This window comes from Leuciscus leuciscus (assembly GCF_965113295.1).
Source record: "Leuciscus leuciscus genome assembly, chromosome: 1".
NCBI classification, from domain to species: domain Eukaryota; kingdom Metazoa; phylum Chordata; class Actinopteri; order Cypriniformes; family Leuciscidae; genus Leuciscus; species Leuciscus leuciscus.
This window is the reverse complement of record NC_138725.1, coordinates 15,384,198-15,395,852: the sequence shown is the minus strand read 5'-3', so window position 1 is coordinate 15,395,852 and position 11,655 is coordinate 15,384,198.

Sequence of the window (11,655 nt, the reverse complement as noted above, 5' to 3'; positions counted from 1 at the left end):
GACACATACCAGCAAGCTGTATTCATTTTACTGTAACTCTTCAAACGTTTGCACTATCAAAACCATTCAAATTGCCCCTGACAGTAGACAACATGCGTTTCTCAGCAATATATGGCCTATTACGGTAATTTCATGCTTTCCGTCTGCAAATGACAGCAGCTTTCTGGCAGAGCCGGAAAGAAGGATTTGAACAGAAAGATACGGAGCGCGGCAGGTTAGAGTGTTTTGGATTGCATAAAATAATAAAAGAAATGAACAAATACATGGCGAAGAAAGTGTTAGACAGCAGAAGAGGGGATTGAGATGATTCTTAATGAAATTTGGGTGGCGGATGGTCGTTACTCTTTCACGTATCTTAGCATGTGGTGTGTGTGTATGTGTGCGTGCCTATGTATGCATGTGTAGCAGGGTGGTTGAATCCACCTATGGGAATGTCATATACCTGCGCTTAGTTTATTAATTCCCCTCCCCTTTTTGTTGGATATTGTAGAAGTTTTCACGATTAATACCGTTCCAAATTATCCTACATCCTAGCCAGGATATATTGATAATCCCGCGGTAACTAAATAGCCTATCCTTTAGTCGTGCTTTAAGAGTTAGGCGATCAGTCTCTACAAATTCGTATTCTATTATAAAGATAATAAATTATAAAGATAATAGATTTCCCCTTTGTAGTATAAGTCTACCTGTTTAGGTACTCTTCAACCGTGTTCGCTATACAACAATAACCCTGTCGTAAGCTGCCTCTTTGGCTAGGCTATTTAATCAATCAAATCTCACAGTGATTATTCTTACATCAGAAAGCATCAGAAAGAATGCTCACCCTCTTGTCGTGTCCTCCAGTTAGGATCTCCCTGATCCAGAGAAAAGAAGGTGACACGTACTCAAGAATCCAAGGTCCAGTCAAGATGATTTAGAATAAATGTTTAACAATATTTATTAAAATAATCAAAATGAAAAAGAATACTTGTTACAGATTCAAAAGGAGTACTAAACTAACAGAGAAATATTAGCTAGGCTTAAAGCTTCTTGCATCCGAAAACTGCTGGCGTTCCGGATTGGAGATTGCATGGACGAGCGAGTGAGTACTGTCCAGGTTTCTTCCTTTATAGTTTGAATTCAGAGGTCGTCATCATAGTTACTGTAAGGCACATGACTGTTAGTTCAATATCACGTGTACAACTGCTGGTCCCAGCAAGTGTAGTCCTACTATTCCTGTACAAGCATAACTTCGTCCAGTCAGTGGCTTGTTCTCCGACGTTACAACAGTTCCTTTGTATTTGTTGACAAGGACCCTTGTCACTGCTCTCTCACTTGACTTGAGAGAGAGACAGAGATGACAGAAACCTCTTTATTCAGAACAATATTTTTAGATGGTTATATGTTTTAGTAAGCCAGACAGTTCATCGGTGGCATTCTCATTTACAGACTTCTTATTGTGGCCCTTTCTGCGTTGGCGTCGAGTTTGAGGGGTAACTGAAGCGAAGGAAATGCCACTCTCAGGTGGACCCCCCTCACAAAGCAAGACAATAAATAAAGGGTGGGTTGTGGCCACTTGGTATGCGTCTTGGTATTGCCCTTGTGACGTCATCCGTGGTTGCCGCAGGTATGTGACTCGTTTGGGGTGAACCCGTGGTTCTCGTGCTGTGCAGGCGGTTGATGTAAATTTATTTCATTGTCAGGTTTAGACTGTAAGCTGGTTTCCCCGTCTGCTGTGTGCTGGCTGCCCACTCCTCACAGGTACTGTATGAGTAGACGTTTTTATATAACAAGAAGAAATTTACCACGGTTGGTTATTTGTTTTGTCTTCAGTGGCATTGATAGCATGTCACTTATATGTTCCTGACTGAGACGCTGTACTGCAATATGGTGCGCGACTACGAAGCGGTTTATGTGCAGTGATCATCCCGCGGTATGTAGTGTGGTAAACACCCCTCAACTTTTTCTACTTTTTTCGCACCGCAACGCTACACATGCATTTGTATGTGTGTGTGTATGAAAAAAATGTGTCCTGAATGAATACTGTGCAACCCAATGTCACAAAAAAGACTTGTATATATTATAGTTCATTTTTCAACTTTAAAGTGTTAGTTTCTTTCGTTCGTGATCTTTGTTTTTTTTCTAAATAAAAATCAGTAAATTTATTCTCGTTTTATTTTATTTTTTGTCTATTTATATTCTATTTACAAACTCACCACACACAATAATGGTCAATTTTCATGGTTTCTGAAAAAGATGACACCTTGCACATGAAGATAGCACATTGTTTTAGAATTTTACAATAAAAAAAATCCAAATATGTGAAAAACACCTATTTTAGCTTCAGGTTCCAAAGGGAACTAAACGGGTGAAAAACAAGATCAGGAAATTCTTCACAACTACGATGGTCCTTACTTCATCCTCGGACATCTGGACGATTTAGTGTACAGGATCCAGAAGAGCCCAAGGACCAAAGTAAAAGTTGTCCACCATGACAAGTTCAAACCTTACCATTCATGGCAACCCTTGGAGAACAGCTGGGTGTTTAAGGACTCAGAAGGCTGGCAACCTCAGGAAGTTCCTACACCAAACCTGGAAGCCGATGGAACTGAACTCGACCTGGACCTGTCTAGTCTTTTCGTGGAGGAACCTGAAAACTCCAGCGGCATGGGTGCCTGTTTTAAAGGGTTAGTTCACCCGAAAATGAAAATTCTGTCAGTAATTACTCACCCTCATGTTGTTCCAACCCCGTAAGACTTCCGTTCATCTACGGAAAATGAATAGTTGAATAAAGTCGTTATTTTTGTTTGTTTTTTTGCGCACAAAACGTATTCTCATCGCTTGATAAACTTATGGTTGAGCCACTGTAGTCACTTGGACTATTTTAATTATGTCTTTAAAAACTTTTCTGGTTTCGATCCCTTAGAAGCCTATGGAGGAGTGATCCAGCTCTCAGATTTCATCAAAAATGTGTGTTCTGAAGATGAACGGAAGTCTTACGGGGTTGGAACAACATGAGAGTGAGTAATTACTGACAGAATTTTAATTTTTGGGTGAACTATCCCTTAAATTACACTGGTGCCGACAATGGAACATGAGGGAAGAGATGTTTCATGGAGTGAAGGTGTAGGCCGCAAATGAGGGGTAGGCCGCAACGAGTCAGGAAACCACCAAGTTGGTTCGGTGACTGGACTAATTGACCCTTGACTCTTTAAAAAAAAAAAAGAGAGAGAAAGGAAAGCTTGTTGATAATGAGTTTTGTTCTGCTGTTGATAAAGAAAAAAAAAACTGAAGCATGCTGCCTGTTGGAAATGTTTTATAAGTGTTCCTTGTGTAAACCGGGTGGATTTTGTTCACATTGTGTGGTTAAGCAGACAGAATATGTTAAATGAAGCCTAATTTATTAATCTGTATGTAATGGCTGTTGTTGACTTATTTTCCTTCTGCAGGCCAGTAGTTAAATAAATACAAATAAATAGAATTAAGAAAAAATGATATCTATATAACAAACAAAAAACAAAACAAAATGGAAAATAACAAAAATAACAGTGCATACAGACAACCTATGAACAGTAGTGATGTCGTTTAAAGGGTTAAGTTATGTTTATGCACTAAACAAGACCAATAACCTTGATTTATTAACCTATTAACACAGTATACCCCATTTCCCCATGATATATGTACTTACAAGGCATTTATACTATAGTTGCCGCTTGGACTTTTTACTAAGTATACAAAAAAACTATAGATCTCTTGTAAGATTTGTTTTGTTTGGATGATTCTAAAGACTTTCATAATTTATATATATATATATATATATATATATATATATATATATATATATATATGTGTGTGTGTGTGTGTGTGTGTGTGTGTGTGTGTGTGTGTGTGTGTGTGTGTGTGTGTGTGTGTGTGTGTGTGTGTGTGTGTGTGTGTGTGTGTCAACAAAATTTACTTAGTAACATGAAAATGACCTTTCTTTGGGAGGGTTGCTGGAAGCCATGCTTCTTGGAAGTAGGGTTAGGACAGCCTCATGTGACAGGAAGGAAGTGGATACCTTTTTTTTTCTTAAGTAAAAATTAAAAAAAATTAAAAGAAGACATTTTTAATACAAAGTGGCGACAACGGGAAGGTTCGTGAGTGGCTGGTTTATGACAGCAGTACAGAACAAATGTACTGCAGTGACTGTCGTGTGTATGGCTCAGAGAAAGCAAAGTCAAATCCTTTTGTAATCGGGACTAAAAACTTAAAATTAGAAGCAATTAACCTCTTCAGCTCTGCAACATATTTTGGATTTTTTTGAGAATTAGGCATACCTGAATTTAAAAGAGCGTCCTACCCACATACATTGGAGTAAATAGATAAAAATGGTCTCATTTTACAGAAAACACTCTGAATTTTAACACAGTGGTGGAATATTGCATATATTATATTGTATATATTCACAATTTTATGATAAACACATATAAAAAGTCATTTTTTGATACAGTTTTTAATTAATATTTGATTTAAAAAAAAAATAATTTGTACCTTTTTTTTCTATAGCCCTTCAGAAAGTTTCTTTTGATTCCACTAGGTGGCAGTAAACAGGGGGAAAATTTTTTTTTTTGATATCTCCTTCTAAAAAAATGTTATTGAGATTTATCGGAAAGGAGTCACCGGTGTCTCCAAGTCTACTTTTACAGTCTCCATTTTTGATTGCTAAAAGAATTGGGCATACCTGAATTTAATATTGCGTCCTACCCACATACATTGGAGTAAATGGATAAAAATGGTCTCTTTTTACAGAAAACACTCTAAATTTTAACACAGTGGTGGAATATTGCATATATTTTGTTGTATTTATTCACAATTTTATGATAAACAAGGATAAAAAGTCAGATATTGATTAATTTTTTTATTACGTTTTTATTTGAAAGTCTGTCATTTAGGACCTGTTTGGTGTATTTCCCTGCGGAAGGTTTCTTTTGAATCCTCTATGTGGCAGTAAACCGGGACAAAAAGAATTGTTTTGATATCTCATTCTAAAAAAAAGTTATTGAGATTTATCGGAAAGGAGTCACCGGTGTCTCCAAGTCTACTTTTACAGTTTCCATTTTTGATTGCTAAAATAATTGGGCATACCTGAATTTAATATTGCGTCCTACCCACATACATTGGAGTAAATGGATAAAAATGGTCTCTTTTTACAGAAAACACTCTAAATTTTAACACAGTGGTGGAATATTGCATATATTTTGTTGTATTTATTCACAATTTTATGATAAACAAGGATAAAAAGTCAGATATTGATTATTTTTTTTATTAAGTTTTTATTTGAGAGTCTGTAATTTAGGACCTGTTTGGTGTATTTCCATGCGGAAGGTTTCTTTTGAATCCTCTATGTGGCAGTAACCAGGGAAAAAAATAATCTTCTTGATATCACCTTCTAAAGAAAAGTTATTTAGATTTAACTGAAGGGAGGAAAAATTTGTGAGGTATGAGAATGTAGCAATTCTTGTATTTTATTATACACAAAGATAATAAACTTCAACAAAATAAATTAAATGTTTTAGAGAAAACAGTGCAAAAACACAATCTAAGATATAAAATAACTATATACAGCATATAGTAACTATAAAAAGTCAAAAAGTTACTATAGAAGAAAGAAGAAGAAAAAACAAGCCCAACTTGTAGTTTGTTTGTTTGGTTGGTTGCAACTGTTGATGAAATGACAAGACATTATTTAGAGTGTCCATCAGTGTACCATTTTCTAAAACAGTTTCTAGATGGCACCAAGCACAAGGGTACATTGCACTTTGTACAGTACATAGGAGGCTTTACTTGAGGCCTGAAAGTTTGCACAAAGCACAAACTCTCCTCCCACTTGCGGCATCGGACCCAAAGTACTCTGGAAAACATTGTTCACCTGCTGCTGTGGCAGATGTGGACGGCTCTGGGGCATGAGATGTAGAAGCGGGTGACTCTGGGGCATGAGATGTAGAAGCGGGCGGCTCTGGGGCATGAGATGTAGAAGTGGGCGGCTCTGGGGCATGAGATGTGGATGTGGAGAGGCTCTGGGGCATCTGGGGCACCTTCTGGCTGAGAGGACTTTTGTTCTGATATGTGCAGAGGTGCTGGTAAAGAATGAAACTGTTTACCACTGCAATGTCTACAAAATGAAAAAAAAAAAAAAAGTCAAATGCAACAAATGCGTGGAAAATTACAAATCTGCATGTAACATTATTTTAGCACATGTGGGCGCAAAAAAGTAATAAAAAACTTAAGCTTATTTGAACTATGGCATGCATATGTGCACGTTTATTTTTGCACATGTATTTGCATGCAAAAATAATCTCAATTATGCATGCAACAGACATGCACACATACATTTACGCGACAAAAAAATAAATAACGTTACGCACACGCTTAGCAAAATAACCCATGCTAATTTGAATTAGCGCGCATGCATGGATGGATGCATGCATGGGATCTGATATTTCTTTTGGCACGCACATGTTATTTCTTTATGTCTGTTGCATGCATATTTTGTATTGTTGCATGCATTTGTTCATGAAATACACAAATACAATGTTTATAAGTTTACTCACTCAAATTCAGGGTCTTCGCCCTCATGGGATGCTACTTGCCACGCTGCAAGTTTCAGTCTCTCAGTCGATCAAGCTCCTTCAAAACCGAATCCACACCAACAAAAAACTTTCTTGAAGCCATTGTCCAAAGACAAATCGCTCCAACCAGTTGTAAAAAGCACGCAAAAACTCGAAAAAATACTGTCCAAACTATCCAACTCATCCAACATCAACTCCTACTCATCTGCGATGATCGCACGCAGCCGCTGGAAAATCATGAAAATGTCCCCGCCTCCTCAACTTTGCAACGTGAGATCTCATGCTCTGAATGGGCTAGAAGCTTGATTGACATGTCTATAGAAAGCTGAGAGTAGGTGTGTTCGACATCGGCTGCGGCTGGATGTAACCGATCGGCGAGAGTAGCCGCGTGCAGGCGGGGAGGAGCTGCAAACGGAGACGTGAAGTCGGACACTTTCTGGTTCCCGTAGTGACCGCTCACGTGGTGTTTGCATACTTTACCACAGCTGCAGTGAAATAAATGCAATATTTGCCAAATAATACACAGATGTTTCATTTCATGAGACATGTTCATTCAATACTTTATGTACTGCTTCATACAGCGTCTGTTTGAACAAGAATAAAGTTCAACATAAGCAACTATCAATGAAGTGGAGTCTACGTTTTTTAAGCAGTTTTAATTTGATAAACATGACACAATATAACATGACAACGACATGAAAAGAGTGTTCACTGTTATAATAAACTGATTTGAGAGCATTAGAGGAACTAAAGGTGTTCGAATAAACACGAAACACACGTGATCGTTGTCATGCGGTGAATCCGGCCAATCGTGGAACAGCTGTGTCGTCATCAGCCCTCCTGCAGCCCAGTGCAGCCGCTCTTGAGAAGCTGCGCTGGCTGAGTTCTCCGGCTACTCTCGAAACGCTCTCGCGGTACTTTGATGCCATACGTCACAGTCACGTGGCGTCGGCGCTGTATCAAGTCGGACAAAATTTCTAACCGGCATGCACTGCTTCAAGTCAGCCGCCGATCGTTCTGCGCAGAGCTGCATGAAGTCGAACAAGCCCAATCTTAGCTTTTCTGACGTATGACGCAATACGTGATGACGCCATCAGAAATCGATGCTAACAAAGACAATCAAAACTATGGATAATAAGAGTATATGTCTGCATCGCATGTTTTGATCTGGACATCGGTGACATATTACAGTGTCGTTTGGCCATGCATGCTCATAGACATGTGAAAATAGTCTCATTTTGAAGAAAACAACCTAATGAACGAGCTGATATTGCGTTTGAGGCTAGTAGCTCCACATATTTTAGTGATCCGAACAGGAATGTGACTCATGTGTTTGCTCGTTCAAAGGAATCAAAATAATCGTCGCGATTCTTTTGTGAATAATGTTACTGTAATGTGTTGGATCGGTGAAATAAACTCCACAGTGATATTCTTAAGAGTGAGAGCTTTCATTTGATATATGACTTGTCTATTTTTGGCGAGATTGTGTGATATAAATATGAAATGTAATATTATTTATATGATTTTCTCAAGGGGGGGGTCTATGCGGGGGGGTCGAATTCAGACCTTATTATCTTCTTATATGTAACATACATGCAAAAGTGATGGGGTGTTCAGGAAAGCTGAGGTTCTAAGCTTTCAAAAAATACCATATATGTGTAGTTTTGTGCTGCACAACCTATAGATTTTTTTAAATGATTATGATGATGCAATATTGGACCCACCGGTGGGTCCAAGGCCTTTCCAAGGCGTGGCCAGAGCTGAAGGACCACGAGTCATCAAAAAGCGATAAGTTGTAAACTATCAAAGCCTGCGCTTCCGGAGGACACCGCTGGGGTCGAGGCACTGACGTCCCTGAAAGCAGCGCCGTTTGAGAGGATGCGACTGCTGTTTCTGAACGTTCATGCGATCGGAAAGAAGATGAGGCTCTTCTCTGACTACGTTTGGATGTGCGACTAAGTATTAAACTGTTGGTGAGAATGAGATGGGATGAGATAATGCAACGCTGACGTAGGCTACAGTACAATGACAGTTGCACAGATGTGTGTGTGTGTTGGGAACCGGTGAGAAAATGAAGAAAAATATTTTTCAGAGAAAAATCTGGCTGGTAAAAAGTCACTGTGGCTGGTGGTCAAAAACGTTAACTTCAGGCCCTGCACACACACACACACACACACACACACACACACACACACACACACATTGTAATTTGTCGCTCCTCTGTTACCGCTATGGTCCGGGTGCAAACAAGACCCATAGCACTTGTTCATTCAAACTCAATGTATACCCATCGCCCTGTTACAATAAACTCACATCGCATACATATACATTCACATAGGTTTACCAGTTCGCTGATGTGTTGATTCCGGGTGTGAAAGAGACAGAGATTAAACGTGATTGATGGTATCGAGGGCTATTTATAGCACTCTGGCGCCACCCGGAACGGAGGATACTATGTGTTGTGTGATGTGAGAAATTTTGTTGTGTTTATAGTTAATTTATGTCTTAAAGGGGTGGTTGAGTGTGATTTCACTTTTCTAACTTTAGTTAGTGTGTAATGTTGCTGTTTGAGCATAAACAACATCTGCAAAGTTACAACGCTCAAAGTTCAAAGCAAAGGGAGATATTTGCTTTTAAAGAAAAGGACTACAACAAACGGCTGGTTGGGACTACACGACATTCCTCTCGGGTTAGTGACATCACTAACCCTAGAATTTACATAAACCCCGCCCCCGGGAACACGCAGTCCATGTTGAGAAGAGGAAAAGTTGTTGTATAAGAGTACATTTGTGAGTCAGCTCAAACTTCAGCATCCATCTTTTCACATGCAATAGAAAGTCACTCTGTGTGCATCTCACAACAGTTCATATATGAGCAATTTATAGATTTATCATGACAGAATATCCTAATTGAAGATAGTTAACTCCACATCAGTAACATAAATTCATCAACTAACCATTCAGAGACGTCCTGTTGCATTCTACATGTTGTCACTTCTTCTTGAGTCTCTCCATCCTTATCTGACTCCGTTTAACATTAAAGGCAGAACAGTTTCTGTCATTTTAGTGTGTCTGCGTGAGGTAATAGCAGCTGCTAACAGACACGAGCTCTTGAAACCCCGCCCTCTGCAGCAGCTCATTTGCATTTAAAGGGCCAGGCACAAAACGGTGCATTTTGCAAACCCTCAAAAAGTGACAACTTTAACTTGCTATATAAAAATATCTGTGGGGTATTTTGCGCTAAAACTTCACACACACACTCTGGGGACATCATAGATATATTTTACATCTTGTGAAAAGGGCATTATACCACCCCTTTAAAAGAATGTTACGTGATGTTGGTATGCATTTTAGGGGTCTATTTATGTTTGATGTTGATTATTGGTGTGAGTTTATGTAGTACTTCAATTAAACAAATTAAAGTGCATTCATATTTTTTGGCACGTGTCACTAAAACTGACATGTCTCTTTATGTTGTGCCGGAGTATAATGTAGATTATGCACATAGTTAATTTGTACAACAAAAATGTATTTTATTTATTGAATAATTCCATTTTTTATTTATTTTTTTGAAATATTAAAGGTACTGAGGAAGGTCCTGCACGACTGAACGTTTGTTGAATTTTTAAAATGCACTGAGCACTTTTTTTCACTTGTATAAATAAAGAATATTGCTAGTAGCTCGGAATACTCCTTTTCAGATAGGCCTACATAGCCTAACAAACAAATGATTTTTAATAATTATTTTTTTTACACTTTTTGGAAGGACTTGAAATATTAAAGGGATACTTCACCTCTGGAAAGATGAATGTGTATTTAAAATAGGTCATTTATGTAGGAGACATTTGAATACATTTTTGAATTTGGAGCTTTCTAGACTGAGAAAAGCCAGAAAATTTATTTTGGCTTATGTGGATTAAAGACAACAACTCCCAGAATGCACTTGCTTCGCTGCTCTACGAGGCCACTCCCAAGCCACGCCTCCCGGTTAGAGAGCGCAGTTGAAAACAAGGCTGCTAGTGAGTCTCCATGACGAGTTTACCCGGGATATCGAGATCGCCCAAAATGTCCGGGATTCGGCTTTTGCGTTCTACAGTCGCCATTCATCATGTTTACTGTGGCGAACAGGACGAGGCTGAGGGCCGCGGGAGAACGGCGCGAGGCCGGTGGCGTCATTACTGAGGCGCATCGGTCTCGCATCTCTCACGGAGGAGCGGGAATTTTCTTAGCAATGTTAAAACGCACATCAACCGATCACTTGTTTAGCGTTCATGGAAACACTACATTCAGATTCACCAATCGGAATGAATTCAGTTAGATTGAAACAAAAGGTGTGCATGTAAACAATGAATGGCGACTGCAGAAAGCAAAATCCCGGACATTTTGGACATTTTGGACGATCGCGACGGCCGGACATGTCCGGGAAAAAGAGGATGGTAATCCCTACTACTCACATTTCTCCTACTACTCCGCTTTCTCCACAGAACAAGAGCCTCTAGCTTAGCTTCCAAAGAAAGACGGCTGAAACTATGTGTACATTGTGTGAGTGAGATCCCACCCTCTATGGGCGGGTTGAACACATGCGGAACAGCTCCTCCTACTGGCTGTAGTCTTTAGCCTCTGGCCAGAAAATCCTCCGATGACGCAAAATGATGATTTTTGCGTCATCGGAGGATTTTTTCCAGACAAAAAATACATAAATCTCTCGTCTCAGGGGGATATGAGGGTGGAAAGCACGGTAATTCGAAAATACTACAGGTTTTCTACTAATACAAAGCTTAATGCTAAATCCTGAAGTATCCCTTTAATAAAGCCACAGATGAGAATCTTGCGCTGGCCAGTGTTACACTCACTTATACTGACACCTACTGGCGTGCGTCTGTGCAGCATCAAAAGGTTTCCAGTAACGGGCGCGACTGTTAATACGTTATTCGTAGTGACCCATGATAGATTTATTTTGTGTCTTTCCTAGAATGGTCAGTTTGTGACTTTGCGAGATAAACAACATAAAGTAGCACTGGTAGCCTATTACAAAACAATCAGTGGCACATGCCAAACAAATACAGACG